General features: G+C 46.3%; 42 non-coding genes and 12 pseudogenes across 42 annotated transcripts; all 54 read right to left on the bottom strand.

Annotated features, from left to right (window-relative positions):
* Positions 1 to 15: 15 nt before the first annotated feature.
* Positions 16 to 134, bottom strand: LOC125563938. Its single transcript, XR_007308957.1, has one exon. It is a non-coding gene; the product is annotated as a 5S ribosomal RNA (ribosomal RNA).
* A 67-nt stretch (positions 135 to 201) lies between these two features.
* On the bottom strand, positions 202 to 320 carry LOC125565355. The gene has a single exon (XR_007310369.1). It is a non-coding gene; the product is annotated as a 5S ribosomal RNA (ribosomal RNA).
* Positions 321 to 387: 67 nt separating this feature from the next.
* Positions 388 to 506, bottom strand: LOC125566128. The gene has a single exon (XR_007311135.1). It is a non-coding gene; the product is annotated as a 5S ribosomal RNA (ribosomal RNA).
* A 67-nt stretch (positions 507 to 573) lies between these two features.
* Positions 574 to 692, bottom strand: LOC125565215. The gene has a single exon (XR_007310230.1). It is a non-coding gene; the product is annotated as a 5S ribosomal RNA (ribosomal RNA).
* A 67-nt stretch (positions 693 to 759) lies between these two features.
* LOC125563315 lies at positions 760 to 878 on the bottom strand. Its single transcript, XR_007308334.1, has one exon. It is a non-coding gene; the product is annotated as a 5S ribosomal RNA (ribosomal RNA).
* A 67-nt stretch (positions 879 to 945) lies between these two features.
* On the bottom strand, positions 946 to 1064 carry LOC125565466. The gene has a single exon (XR_007310480.1). It is a non-coding gene; the product is annotated as a 5S ribosomal RNA (ribosomal RNA).
* A 66-nt stretch (positions 1065 to 1130) lies between these two features.
* On the bottom strand, positions 1131 to 1249 carry LOC125565828. Its single transcript, XR_007310837.1, has one exon. It is a non-coding gene; the product is annotated as a 5S ribosomal RNA (ribosomal RNA).
* A 67-nt stretch (positions 1250 to 1316) lies between these two features.
* Positions 1317 to 1435, bottom strand: LOC125564429. The gene has a single exon (XR_007309447.1). It is a non-coding gene; the product is annotated as a 5S ribosomal RNA (ribosomal RNA).
* A 67-nt stretch (positions 1436 to 1502) lies between these two features.
* On the bottom strand, positions 1503 to 1621 carry LOC125564982. The gene has a single exon (XR_007310000.1). It is a non-coding gene; the product is annotated as a 5S ribosomal RNA (ribosomal RNA).
* Positions 1622 to 1688: 67 nt separating this feature from the next.
* Positions 1689 to 1807, bottom strand: LOC125564366. The gene has a single exon (XR_007309385.1). It is a non-coding gene; the product is annotated as a 5S ribosomal RNA (ribosomal RNA).
* A 67-nt stretch (positions 1808 to 1874) lies between these two features.
* Positions 1875 to 1993, bottom strand: LOC125565171. Its single transcript, XR_007310187.1, has one exon. It is a non-coding gene; the product is annotated as a 5S ribosomal RNA (ribosomal RNA).
* Positions 1994 to 2060: 67 nt separating this feature from the next.
* Positions 2061 to 2179, bottom strand: LOC125566515. The gene has a single exon (XR_007311524.1). It is a non-coding gene; the product is annotated as a 5S ribosomal RNA (ribosomal RNA).
* A 67-nt stretch (positions 2180 to 2246) lies between these two features.
* LOC125564365 lies at positions 2247 to 2365 on the bottom strand. Its single transcript, XR_007309384.1, has one exon. It is a non-coding gene; the product is annotated as a 5S ribosomal RNA (ribosomal RNA).
* Positions 2366 to 2432: 67 nt separating this feature from the next.
* On the bottom strand, positions 2433 to 2551 carry LOC125564708. Its single transcript, XR_007309727.1, has one exon. It is a non-coding gene; the product is annotated as a 5S ribosomal RNA (ribosomal RNA).
* Positions 2552 to 2618: 67 nt separating this feature from the next.
* Positions 2619 to 2737, bottom strand: LOC125565465. The gene has a single exon (XR_007310479.1). It is a non-coding gene; the product is annotated as a 5S ribosomal RNA (ribosomal RNA).
* Positions 2738 to 2804: 67 nt separating this feature from the next.
* LOC125563669 lies at positions 2805 to 2923 on the bottom strand. Its single transcript, XR_007308689.1, has one exon. It is a non-coding gene; the product is annotated as a 5S ribosomal RNA (ribosomal RNA).
* A 67-nt stretch (positions 2924 to 2990) lies between these two features.
* On the bottom strand, positions 2991 to 3109 carry LOC125566666 (annotated as a pseudogene).
* A 67-nt stretch (positions 3110 to 3176) lies between these two features.
* On the bottom strand, positions 3177 to 3295 carry LOC125565034. The gene has a single exon (XR_007310052.1). It is a non-coding gene; the product is annotated as a 5S ribosomal RNA (ribosomal RNA).
* Positions 3296 to 3362: 67 nt separating this feature from the next.
* LOC125565164 lies at positions 3363 to 3481 on the bottom strand. The gene has a single exon (XR_007310180.1). It is a non-coding gene; the product is annotated as a 5S ribosomal RNA (ribosomal RNA).
* Positions 3482 to 3548: 67 nt separating this feature from the next.
* LOC125564701 lies at positions 3549 to 3667 on the bottom strand. Its single transcript, XR_007309720.1, has one exon. It is a non-coding gene; the product is annotated as a 5S ribosomal RNA (ribosomal RNA).
* Positions 3668 to 3734: 67 nt separating this feature from the next.
* On the bottom strand, positions 3735 to 3853 carry LOC125566664 (annotated as a pseudogene).
* Positions 3854 to 3920: 67 nt separating this feature from the next.
* On the bottom strand, positions 3921 to 4039 carry LOC125565033. Its single transcript, XR_007310051.1, has one exon. It is a non-coding gene; the product is annotated as a 5S ribosomal RNA (ribosomal RNA).
* Positions 4040 to 4106: 67 nt separating this feature from the next.
* On the bottom strand, positions 4107 to 4225 carry LOC125564575. The gene has a single exon (XR_007309594.1). It is a non-coding gene; the product is annotated as a 5S ribosomal RNA (ribosomal RNA).
* A 67-nt stretch (positions 4226 to 4292) lies between these two features.
* LOC125564700 lies at positions 4293 to 4411 on the bottom strand. The gene has a single exon (XR_007309719.1). It is a non-coding gene; the product is annotated as a 5S ribosomal RNA (ribosomal RNA).
* A 67-nt stretch (positions 4412 to 4478) lies between these two features.
* On the bottom strand, positions 4479 to 4597 carry LOC125566990 (annotated as a pseudogene).
* Positions 4598 to 4664: 67 nt separating this feature from the next.
* LOC125566563 lies at positions 4665 to 4783 on the bottom strand (annotated as a pseudogene).
* A 67-nt stretch (positions 4784 to 4850) lies between these two features.
* On the bottom strand, positions 4851 to 4969 carry LOC125563937. Its single transcript, XR_007308956.1, has one exon. It is a non-coding gene; the product is annotated as a 5S ribosomal RNA (ribosomal RNA).
* Positions 4970 to 5036: 67 nt separating this feature from the next.
* LOC125564699 lies at positions 5037 to 5155 on the bottom strand. The gene has a single exon (XR_007309718.1). It is a non-coding gene; the product is annotated as a 5S ribosomal RNA (ribosomal RNA).
* Positions 5156 to 5222: 67 nt separating this feature from the next.
* LOC125566663 lies at positions 5223 to 5341 on the bottom strand (annotated as a pseudogene).
* A 67-nt stretch (positions 5342 to 5408) lies between these two features.
* Positions 5409 to 5527, bottom strand: LOC125567014 (annotated as a pseudogene).
* Positions 5528 to 5594: 67 nt separating this feature from the next.
* On the bottom strand, positions 5595 to 5713 carry LOC125563825. The gene has a single exon (XR_007308844.1). It is a non-coding gene; the product is annotated as a 5S ribosomal RNA (ribosomal RNA).
* Positions 5714 to 5780: 67 nt separating this feature from the next.
* Positions 5781 to 5899, bottom strand: LOC125564418. The gene has a single exon (XR_007309436.1). It is a non-coding gene; the product is annotated as a 5S ribosomal RNA (ribosomal RNA).
* Positions 5900 to 5966: 67 nt separating this feature from the next.
* On the bottom strand, positions 5967 to 6085 carry LOC125567098 (annotated as a pseudogene).
* Positions 6086 to 6152: 67 nt separating this feature from the next.
* Positions 6153 to 6271, bottom strand: LOC125565032. The gene has a single exon (XR_007310050.1). It is a non-coding gene; the product is annotated as a 5S ribosomal RNA (ribosomal RNA).
* Positions 6272 to 6338: 67 nt separating this feature from the next.
* LOC125564958 lies at positions 6339 to 6457 on the bottom strand. Its single transcript, XR_007309976.1, has one exon. It is a non-coding gene; the product is annotated as a 5S ribosomal RNA (ribosomal RNA).
* A 67-nt stretch (positions 6458 to 6524) lies between these two features.
* LOC125566065 lies at positions 6525 to 6643 on the bottom strand. Its single transcript, XR_007311071.1, has one exon. It is a non-coding gene; the product is annotated as a 5S ribosomal RNA (ribosomal RNA).
* Positions 6644 to 6710: 67 nt separating this feature from the next.
* On the bottom strand, positions 6711 to 6829 carry LOC125566906 (annotated as a pseudogene).
* Positions 6830 to 6896: 67 nt separating this feature from the next.
* Positions 6897 to 7015, bottom strand: LOC125566382. The gene has a single exon (XR_007311389.1). It is a non-coding gene; the product is annotated as a 5S ribosomal RNA (ribosomal RNA).
* Positions 7016 to 7082: 67 nt separating this feature from the next.
* On the bottom strand, positions 7083 to 7201 carry LOC125563824. The gene has a single exon (XR_007308843.1). It is a non-coding gene; the product is annotated as a 5S ribosomal RNA (ribosomal RNA).
* A 67-nt stretch (positions 7202 to 7268) lies between these two features.
* LOC125563314 lies at positions 7269 to 7387 on the bottom strand. Its single transcript, XR_007308333.1, has one exon. It is a non-coding gene; the product is annotated as a 5S ribosomal RNA (ribosomal RNA).
* Positions 7388 to 7454: 67 nt separating this feature from the next.
* On the bottom strand, positions 7455 to 7573 carry LOC125565463. The gene has a single exon (XR_007310477.1). It is a non-coding gene; the product is annotated as a 5S ribosomal RNA (ribosomal RNA).
* A 67-nt stretch (positions 7574 to 7640) lies between these two features.
* On the bottom strand, positions 7641 to 7759 carry LOC125564407. The gene has a single exon (XR_007309425.1). It is a non-coding gene; the product is annotated as a 5S ribosomal RNA (ribosomal RNA).
* Positions 7760 to 7826: 67 nt separating this feature from the next.
* On the bottom strand, positions 7827 to 7945 carry LOC125564394. Its single transcript, XR_007309413.1, has one exon. It is a non-coding gene; the product is annotated as a 5S ribosomal RNA (ribosomal RNA).
* Positions 7946 to 8012: 67 nt separating this feature from the next.
* Positions 8013 to 8131, bottom strand: LOC125564504. The gene has a single exon (XR_007309523.1). It is a non-coding gene; the product is annotated as a 5S ribosomal RNA (ribosomal RNA).
* Positions 8132 to 8198: 67 nt separating this feature from the next.
* LOC125566936 lies at positions 8199 to 8317 on the bottom strand (annotated as a pseudogene).
* A 67-nt stretch (positions 8318 to 8384) lies between these two features.
* On the bottom strand, positions 8385 to 8503 carry LOC125566803 (annotated as a pseudogene).
* Positions 8504 to 8570: 67 nt separating this feature from the next.
* LOC125564383 lies at positions 8571 to 8689 on the bottom strand. Its single transcript, XR_007309402.1, has one exon. It is a non-coding gene; the product is annotated as a 5S ribosomal RNA (ribosomal RNA).
* Positions 8690 to 8756: 67 nt separating this feature from the next.
* Positions 8757 to 8875, bottom strand: LOC125566904 (annotated as a pseudogene).
* Positions 8876 to 8942: 67 nt separating this feature from the next.
* Positions 8943 to 9061, bottom strand: LOC125566577 (annotated as a pseudogene).
* Positions 9062 to 9128: 67 nt separating this feature from the next.
* LOC125564191 lies at positions 9129 to 9247 on the bottom strand. The gene has a single exon (XR_007309211.1). It is a non-coding gene; the product is annotated as a 5S ribosomal RNA (ribosomal RNA).
* A 67-nt stretch (positions 9248 to 9314) lies between these two features.
* Positions 9315 to 9433, bottom strand: LOC125565383. The gene has a single exon (XR_007310396.1). It is a non-coding gene; the product is annotated as a 5S ribosomal RNA (ribosomal RNA).
* Positions 9434 to 9500: 67 nt separating this feature from the next.
* LOC125565462 lies at positions 9501 to 9619 on the bottom strand. The gene has a single exon (XR_007310476.1). It is a non-coding gene; the product is annotated as a 5S ribosomal RNA (ribosomal RNA).
* Positions 9620 to 9686: 67 nt separating this feature from the next.
* LOC125563823 lies at positions 9687 to 9805 on the bottom strand. The gene has a single exon (XR_007308842.1). It is a non-coding gene; the product is annotated as a 5S ribosomal RNA (ribosomal RNA).
* Positions 9806 to 9872: 67 nt separating this feature from the next.
* Positions 9873 to 9991, bottom strand: LOC125563313. Its single transcript, XR_007308332.1, has one exon. It is a non-coding gene; the product is annotated as a 5S ribosomal RNA (ribosomal RNA).
* Positions 9992 to 10011: the final 20 nt, after the last annotated feature.

Genomic DNA, 10011 nt, shown 5'->3' with positions numbered 1-10011 from the left:
ATGACAAAAAGGAAATGCCTACAGCACACGGTATTCCCAGGCGGTCACCCATCCAAGTACTAACCGCGCCCTACTGAGCTTAACTTCGGTGATCGGACGAGAACCGGTGCTTTTTCAGTGGTATGGCCGTAGACGATAGAACTGTGTAAGATCTATCTATTATATAACAGTCCTGTGAGTACTTCGATGACAAAAAGGAAATGCCTACAGCACACGGTATTCCCAGGCGGTCACCCATCCAAGTACTAACCGCGCCCTACTGAGCTTAACTTCGGTGATTGGACGAGAACCGGTGCTTTCTAAGTGGTATGGCCGTAGACGATAGAACTGTGTAAGATCTATCTATTATATAACAGTCCTGTGAGTACTTCGATGACAAAAAGGAAATGCCTACAGCACACGGTATTCCGAAGCGGTCACCCATCCAAGTACTTACCGTGCCCTACTGAGCTTAACTTCGGTGATTGGACGAGAACCGGTGCTTTCTAAGTGGTATGGCCGTAGACGATAGAACTGTTTAAGATCTATCTATTATATAACAGTCCTGTGAGTACTTCGATGACAAAAAGGAAATGCCTACAGCACACGGTATTCCCAGGCGGTCACCCATCCAAGTACTAACCGCGCCCTACTGAGCTTAAATTCGGTGATCGGACGAGAACCGGTGCTTTCTCAGTGGTATGGTCGTAGACGACAGAACTGTTTAAGATCTATCTATTATATAACAGTCCTGTGAGTACCTCGATAACAAAAAGGAAATGCCTACAGCACACGGTATTCCCAGGCGGTCACCCATCCAAGTACTAACCGTGCCCTACTGAGCTTAACTACGGTGATCGGACGAGAACCGGTGCTTTCTCAGTGGTATGGCCGTAGACGACAGAACTGTGTAAGAAATAGATTTTATATAACAGTCCTGTGAGTACTTCGATGACAAAAAGGAAATGCCTACAGCACACGGTATTCCGAAGCGGTCACCCATCCAAGTACTTACCGCGCCCTACTGAGCTTAACTTCGGTGATCGGACGAGAACCGGTGCTTTCTAAGTGGTATGGCCGTAGACGATAGAACTGTGTAAGATCTATCTATTATATAACAGTCCTGTGAGTACTTCGATGACAAAAGGAAATGCCTACAGCACACGGTATTCACAGGCGGTCACCCATCCAAGTACTAACCGCGCCCTACTGAGCTTAAATTCGGTGATCGGACGAGAACCGGTGCTTTCTCAGTGGTATGGTCGTAGACGACAGAACTGTTTAAGATCTATCTATTATATAACAGTCCTGTTAGTACTTCGATGACAAAAAGGAAATGCCTACAGCACACGGTATTCCCAGGCGGTCACCCATCCAAGTACTAACCGCGCCCTACTGAGCTTAACTTCGGTGATCGGACGAGAACCGGTGCTTTCTCAGTGGTATGGCCGTAGACGATAGAACTGTTTAAGATCTATCTATTATATAACAGTCCTGTGAGTACCTCGATAACAAAAAGGAAATGCCTACAGCACACGGTATTCCCAGGCGGTCACCAATCCAAGTACTAGCCGTGCCCTACTGAGCTTAACTACGGTGATCGGACGAGAACCGGTGCTTTCTCAGTGGTATGGCCGTAGACGACAGAACTGTATAAGAAATAGATTTGATATAACAGTCCTGTGAGTACTTCGGTAACAAAAAGGAAATGCCTACAGCACACGGTATTCCGAAGCGGTCACCCATCCAAGTACTTACCGCGCCCTACTGAGCTTAACTTCGGTGATCGGACGAGAACCGGTGCTTTCTCAGTGGTATGGCCGTAGACGATAGAACTGTGTAAGGTCTATCTATTATATAACAGTCCTGTGAGTACATCGATAAGAAAAAGGAAATGCGTACAGCACACGGTATTCCCAGGCGGTCACCCGTCCAAGTACTAACCGTGCCCTACTGAGCTTAACTACGGTGATCGGACGAGAACCGGTGCTTTCTCAGTGGTATGGCCGTAGACGACAGAACTGTGTAAGAAATAGATTTTATATAACAGTCCTGTGAGTACTTCGGTAACAAAAAGGAAATGCCTACAGCACACGGTATTTCCAGGCGGTCACCCGTCCAAGTACTAACCGTGCCCTAATGAGCTTAACTACGGTAATCGGACGGGAACCGGTGCTTTCTCAGTGGTATGGTCGTAGACGACAGAACTGTGTAAGAAATAGATTTTATATAACAGTCCTGTGAGTACTTTGGTAACAAAAAGGAAATGCCTACAGCACACGGTATTCCGAAGCGGTCACCCATCCAAGTACTTACCGCGCCCTACTGAGCTTAACTTCGGTGATCGGACGAGAACCGGTGCTTTCTCAGTGGTATGGCCGTAGACGACAGAACTGTTTAAGATCTATCTATTATATAACAGTCCTGTGAGTACCACGATAACAAAAAGTAAATGCCTACAGCACACGGTATTCTCAGGCGGTCACCCATCCAAGTACTAACCGTGCCCTAATGAGCTTAACTACGGTGATCGGACGAGAACCGGTGCTTTCTCAGTGGTATGGCCGTAGACGACAGAACTGTGTAAGAAATAGATTTTATATAACAGTCCTGTGAGTACTTTGGTAAGAAAAAGGAAATGCCTACAGCACACGGTATTCCGAAGCGGTCACCCATCCAAGTACTTACCGCGCCCTACTGAGCTTAACTTCGGTGATCGGACGAGAACCGGTGCTTTCTAAGTGGTATGGCCGTAGACGATAGAACTGTGTAAGATCTATCTATTATATAACAGTCCTGTGAGTACTTCGATGACAAAAAGGAAATGCCTACAGCACACGGTATTCCCAGGCGGTCACCCATCCAAGTACTAACCGCGCCCTACTGAGCTTAACTTCGGTGATCGGACGAGAACCGGTGCTTTCTCAGTGATATGGCCGTAGACGTTAGAACAGTTTAAGATCTATCTATTATATAACAGTCCTGTGAGTACCTCGATAACAAAAAGGAAATGCCTACAGCACACGGTATTCCCAGGCGGTCACCCGTCCAAGTACTAACCGTGCCCTACTGACTTTAAGTTCTGTGATCGGACGAGAACTGGTGCTTTCTCAGTGGTATGGCCGTAAACGATAGAACTGTGTAACATCTATCTATTATATAACAGTACTGTCAGTACCTCGATAACAAAAAGGAAATGCCAACAGCACACGGTATTCCGAAGCGGTCACCCATCCAAGTACTTACCGCGCCCTACTGAGCTTAACTTCGGTGATCGGACGAGAACCGGTGCTTTCTCAGTGGTATGGCCGTAGACGACAGAACTGTGTAAGAAATATATATTATATAACAGTCCTGTGAGTACTTCGATGACAAAAAGGAAATGCCTACAGCACACGGTATTCCCAGGCGGTCACCCATCCAATTACTAACCGCGCCCTACTGAGCTTAACTTCGGTGATCGGACGAGAACCGGTGCTTTTTCAGTGGTATGGCCGTAGACGATAGAACTGTGTAAGATCTATTTATTATATAACAGTCCTGTTAGTACTTCGAAAACAAAAAGTAAATGCCTACAGCACACGGTATTCCCAGGCTGTCACCCATCCAAGTACTAACCGCGCCCTACTGAGCTTAACTTCGGTGATCGGACGAGAACCGGTGCTTTCTCAGTGGTATGGCCGTAGACGTTAGAACAGTTTAAGATCTATCTATTATATAACAGTCCTGTGAGTACCTCGATAACAAAAAGGAAATGCCTACAGCACACGGTATTCCCAGGCGGTCACCCGTCCAAGTACTAACCGTGCCCTACTGACTTTAAGTTCTGTGATCGGACGAGAACTGGTGCTTTCTCAGTGGTATGGCCGTAAACGATAGAACTGTGTAACATCTATCTATTATATAACAGTACTGTCAGTACCTCGATAACAAAAAGGAAATGCCAACAGCACACGGTATTCCGAAGCGGTCACCCATCCAAGTACTTACCGCGCCCTACTGAGCTTAACTTCGGTGATCGGACGAGAACCGGTGCTTTCTCAGTGGTATGGCCGTAGACGACAGAACTGTGTAAGAAATATATATTATATAACAGTCCTGTGAGTACTTCGATGACAAAAAGGAAATGCCTACAGCACACGGTATTCCCAGGCGGTCACCCATCCAAGTACTAACCGCGCCCTACTGAGCTTAACTACGGTGATCGGACGAGAACCGGTGCTTTTTCAGTGGTATGGCCGTAGACGATAGAACTGTGTAAGATCTATCTATTATATAACAGTCCTGTTAGTACTTCGAAAACAAAAAGTAAATGCCTACAGCACACGGTATTCCCAGGCTGTCACCCATCCAAGTACTAACCGCGCCCTACTGAGCTTAACTTCGGTGATCGGACGAGAACCGGTGCTTTCTCAGTGGTATGGCCGTAGACGATAGAACTGTTTAAGATCTATCTATTATATAACAGTCCTGTGAGTACCTCGATAACAAAAAGGAAATGCCTACAGCACACGGTATTCCCAGGCGGTCACCCGTCCAAGTACTAACCGTGCCCTACTGACTTTAAGTTCTGTGATCGGACGAGAACTGGTGCTTTCTCAGTAATATGGCCGTAAACGATAGAACTGTGTAACATCTATCTATTATATAACAGTCCTGTCAGTACCTCGATAACAAAAAGGAAATGCCAACAGCACACGGTATTCCGAAGCTGTCACCCATCCAAGTACTTACCGCGCCCTACTGAGCTTAACTTCGGTGATCGGACGAGAACCGGTGCTTTCTAAGTGGTATGGCCGTAGACGATAGAACTGTGTAAGATATATCTATTATCTAACAGTCCTGTGAGTACTTCGATGACAAAAAGGAAATGCCTACAGCACACGGTATTCCCAGGCGGTCACCCATCCAAGTACTAACCGCGCCCTACTGAGCTTAACTTCGGTGATCGGACGAGAACCGGTGCTTTTTCAGTGGTATGGCCGTAGACGATAGAACTGTGTAAGATCTATCTATTATATAACAGTCCTGTTAGTACTTCGAAAACAAAAAGTAAATGCCTACAGCACACGGTATTCCCAGGCTGTCACCCATCCAAGTACTAACCGCGCCCTACTGAGCTTAACTTCGGTGATCGGACGAGAACCGGTGCTTTCTCAGTGGTATGGCCGTAGACGTTAGAACAGTTTAAGATCTATCTATTATATAACAGTCCTGTGAGTACCTCGATAACAAAAAGGAAATGCCTACAGCACACGGTATTCCCAGGCGGTCACCCGTCCAAGTACTAACCGTGCCCTACTGACTTTAAGTTCTGTGATCGGACGAGAACTGGTGCTTTCTCAGTGGTATGGCCGTAAACGATAGAACTGTGTAACATCTATCTATTATATAACAGCACTGTCAGTACCTCGATAACAAAAAGGAAATGCCAACACCACACGGTATTCCGAAGCGGTCACCCATCCAAGTACTTACCGCGCCCTCATGAGCTTAACTTCGGTGATCGGACGAGAACCGGTGCTTTCTAAGTGGTATGGAGGTAGACGATAGAACTGTGTAAGATCTATCTATTATATAACAGTCCTGTGAGTACTTCGATGACAAAAAGGAAATGCCTACAGCACACGGTATTCCCAGGCGGTCACCCATCCAAGTACTAACCGCGCCCTACTGAGCTTAACTTCGGTGATCGGACGAGAACCGGTGCTTTCTCAGTGGTATGGTCGTAGACGACAGAACTGTTTAAGATCTATCTATTATATAACAGTCCTGTGAGTACCTCGATAACAAAAAGGAAATGCCTACAGCACACGGTATTCCCAGGCGGTCACCCATCCAAGTACTAACCGCGCCCTACTGAGCTTAACTTCGGTGATCGGACGAGAACCGGTGCTTTCTCAGTGGTATGGCCGTAGACGATAGAACTGTTTAAGATCTATCTATTATATAACAGTCCTGTGAGTACCTCGATAACAAAAAGGAAATGCCTACAGCACACGGTATTCCCAGGCGGTCACCCGTCCAAGTACTTACCGTGCCCTACTGACTTTAAGTTTTGTGATCGGACGAGAACTGGTGCTTTCTAAGTAATATGGCCGTAAACGATAGAACTGTGTTACATCTATCTATTATATAACAGTCCTGTCAGTACCTCGATAACAAAAAGGAAATGCCAACAGCACACGGTATTCCGAAGCGGTCACCCATCCAAGTACTTACCGCGCCCTACTGAGCTTAACTTCGGTGATCGGACGAGAACCGGTGCTTTCTCAGTGGTATGGCCGTAGACGACAGAACTGTGTAAGAAATATATATTATATAACAGTCCTGTGAGTACTTCGATGACAAAAAGGAAATGCCTACAGCACACGGTATTCCCAGTCGGTCACCCATCCAAGTACTAACCGCGCCCTACTGAGCTTAACTACGGTGATCGGACGAGAACCGGTGCTTTTTCAGTGGTATGGCCGTAGACGATAGAACTTTGTAAGATCTATCTATTATATAACAGTCCTGTTAGTACTTCGAAAACAAAAAGTAAATGCCTACAGAACACGGTATTCCCAGGCTGTTACCCATCCAAGTACTAACCGCGCCCTACTGAGCTTAACTTCGGTGATCGGACGAGAACCGGTGCTTTCTCAGTGGTATGGCCGTAGACGATAGAACTGTTTAAGATCTATCTATTATATAACAGTCCTGTGAGTACCTCGATAACAAAAAGGAAATGCCTACAGCACACGGTATTCCCAGGCGGTCACCCGTCCAAGTACTAACCGTGCCCTACTGACTTTAAATTCTGTGATCGGACGAGAACTGGTGCTTTCTCAGTAATATGGCCGTAAACGATAGAACTGTGTAACATCTATCTATTATATAACAGTCCTGTCAGTACCTCGATAACAAAAAGGAAATGCCAACAGCACACGGTATTCCGAAGCGGTCACCCATCCAAGTACTTACCGCGCCCTACTGAGCTTAACTTCGGTGATCGGACGAGAACCAGTGCTTTCTAAGTGGTATAGCCGTAGACGATAGAACTGTGTAAGATATATCTATTATCTAACAGTCCTGTGAGTACTTCGATGACAAAAAGGAAATGCCTACAGCACACGGTATTCCCAGGCGGTCACCCATCCAAGTACTAACCGCGCCCTACTGAGCTTAACTTCGGTGATCGGACGAGAACCGGTGCTTTCTCAGTGGTATGGTCGTAGACGACAGAACTGTTTAAGATCTATCTATTATATAACAGTCCTGTGAGTACCTCGATAACAAAAAGGAAATGCCTACAGCACACGGTATTCCCAGGCGGTCACCCATCCAAGTACTAACCGTGCCCTACTGAGCTTAACTACGGTGATCGGACGAGAACCGGTGCTTTCTCAGTGGTATGGCCGTAGACGACAGAACTGTGTAAGAAAAAGATTTTATATAACAGTCCTGTGAGTACTTTGGTAACAAAAAGGAAATGCCTACAGCACACGGTATTCCGAAGCGGTCACCCATCCAAGTACTTACCGCGCCCTACTGAGCTTAACTTCGGTGATCGGACGAGAACCGGTGCTTTCTAAGTGGTATGGCCGTAGACGACAGAACTGTGTAAGAAATATATATTATATAACAGTCCTGTGAGTACTTCGATGACAAAAAGGAAATGCCTACAGCACACGGTATTCCCAGGCGGTCACCCATCCAAGTACTAACCGCGCCCTACTGAGCTTAACTTCGGTGATCGGACGAGAACCGGTGCTTTCTCAGTGGTATGGCCGTAGACGATAGAACTGTGTAAGATCTATCTATTATATAACAGTCCTGTTAGTACTTCGAAAACAAAAAGTAAATGCCTACAGCACACGGTATTCCCAGGCGGTCACCCATCCAAGTACTAACCGCGCCCTACTGAGCTTAACTTCGGTGATCGGACGAGAACCGGTGCTTTCTCAGTGGTATGGCCGTAGACGATAGAACTGTTTAAGATCTATCTATTATATAACAGTCCTGTGAGTACCTCGATAACAAAAAGGAAATGCCTACAGCACACAGTATTCCCAGGCGGTCACCCATCCAAGTACTAACCACGCCCTACTGAGCTTATCTTCGGTGATCGGACGAGAACCGGTGCTTTCTCAGTGGTATGGCCGTAGACGATAGAACTGTTTAAGATCTATCTATTATATAACAGTCCTGTGAGTACTTCGATGACAAAAAGGAAATGCCTACAGCACACGGTATTCCCAGGCGGTCACCCGTCCAAGTACTAACCGTGCCATACTGACTTTAAGTTCTGTGATCGGACGAGAACTGGTGCTTTCTCAGTGGTATGGCCGTAAACGATAGAACTGTGTAACATCTATCTATTATATAACAGTCCTGTCAGTACCTCGATAACAAAAAGGAAATGCCTACAGCACACGGTATTCCGAAGCGGTCACCCATCCAAGTACTTACCGCGCCCTAATGAGCTTAACTTCGGTGATCGGACGAGAACCGGTGCTTTCTAAGTGGTATGGAGGTAGACGATAGAACTGTGTAAGATCTATCTATTATATAACAGTCCTGTGAGTACTTCGATGACAAAAAGTAAATGCCTACAGCACACGGTATTCCCAGGCGGTCACCCATCCAAGTACTAACCGCGCCCTACTGAGCTTAACTTCGGTGATCGGACGAGAACCGGTGCTTTCTCAGTGGTATGGCCGTAGACGATAGAACTGTTTAAGATCTATCTATTATATAACAGTCCTGTGAGTACCTCGATAACAAAAAGGAAATGCCTACAGCACACAGTATTCCCAGGCGGTCACCCATCCAAGTACTAACCGTGCCATACTGACTTTAAGTTCTGTGATCGGACGAGAACTGGTGCTTTCTCAGTGGTATGGCCGTAAACGATAGAACTGTGTAACATCTATCTATTATATAACAGTCCTGTCAGTACCTCGATAACAAAAAGGAAATGCCTACAGCACACGGTATTCCGAAGCGGTCACCCATCCAAGTACTTACCGCGCCATAATGAGCTTAACTTCGGTGATCGGACGAGAACCGGTGCTTTCTAAGTGGTATGGCCGTAGACGATAGAACTGTGTAAGATCTATCTATTATATAACAGTCCTGTGAGTACTTCGATGACAAAAAGGAAATGACTACAGCACACGGTATTCCCAGGCGGTCACCCATCCAAGTACTAACCGCGCCCTACTGAGCTTAACTTCGGTGATCGGACGAGAACCGGTGCTTTCTCAGTGGTATGGTCGTAGACGACAGAACTGTTTAAGATCTATCTATTATATAACAGTCCTGTGAGTACCTCGATAACAAAAAGGAAATGCCTACAGCACACGGTATTCCCAGGCGGTCACACATCCAAGTACTAACCGTGCCCTACTGAGCTTTACTACGGTGATCGGACGAGAACCGGTGCTTTCTCAGTGGTATGGCCGTAGACGACAGAACTGTGTAAGAAATAGATTTTATATAACAGTCCTGTGAGTACTTTGGTAACAAAAAGGAAATGCCTACAGCACACGGTATTCCGAAGCGGTCACCCATCCAAGTACTTACCGCGCCCTACTGAGCTTAACTTCGGTGATCGGACGAGAACCGGTGCTTTCTAAGTGGTATGGCCGTAGACGATAGAACTGTGTAAGATCTATCTATTATATAACAGTCCTGTGAGTACTTCGATGACAAAAAGGAAATGCCTACAGCACACGGTATTCCCAGGCGGTCACCCATCCAAGTACTAACCGCGCCCTACTGAGCTTAACTTCGGTGATCGGACGAGAACCGGTGCTTTCTCAGTGGTATGGTCGTAGACGACAGAACTGTTTAAGATCTATCTATTATATAACAGTCCTGTGAGTACCTCGATAACAAAAAGGAAATGCCTACAGCACACGGTATTCCCAGGCGGTCACCCATCCAAGTACTAACCGTGCCCTACTGAGCTTAACTACGGTGATCGGACGAGAACCGGTGCTTTCTCAGTGGTATGGCCGTAGACGACAGAACTGTGTAAGAAAT

This window comes from Nematostella vectensis, chromosome 5 (genome assembly GCF_932526225.1).
Source record: "Nematostella vectensis chromosome 5, jaNemVect1.1, whole genome shotgun sequence".
NCBI lineage: Eukaryota > Metazoa > Cnidaria > Anthozoa > Actiniaria > Edwardsiidae > Nematostella > Nematostella vectensis.
Note: the sequence above shows the minus strand (reverse complement) of the source record. Positions and strands in the feature narration are given on the sequence as shown.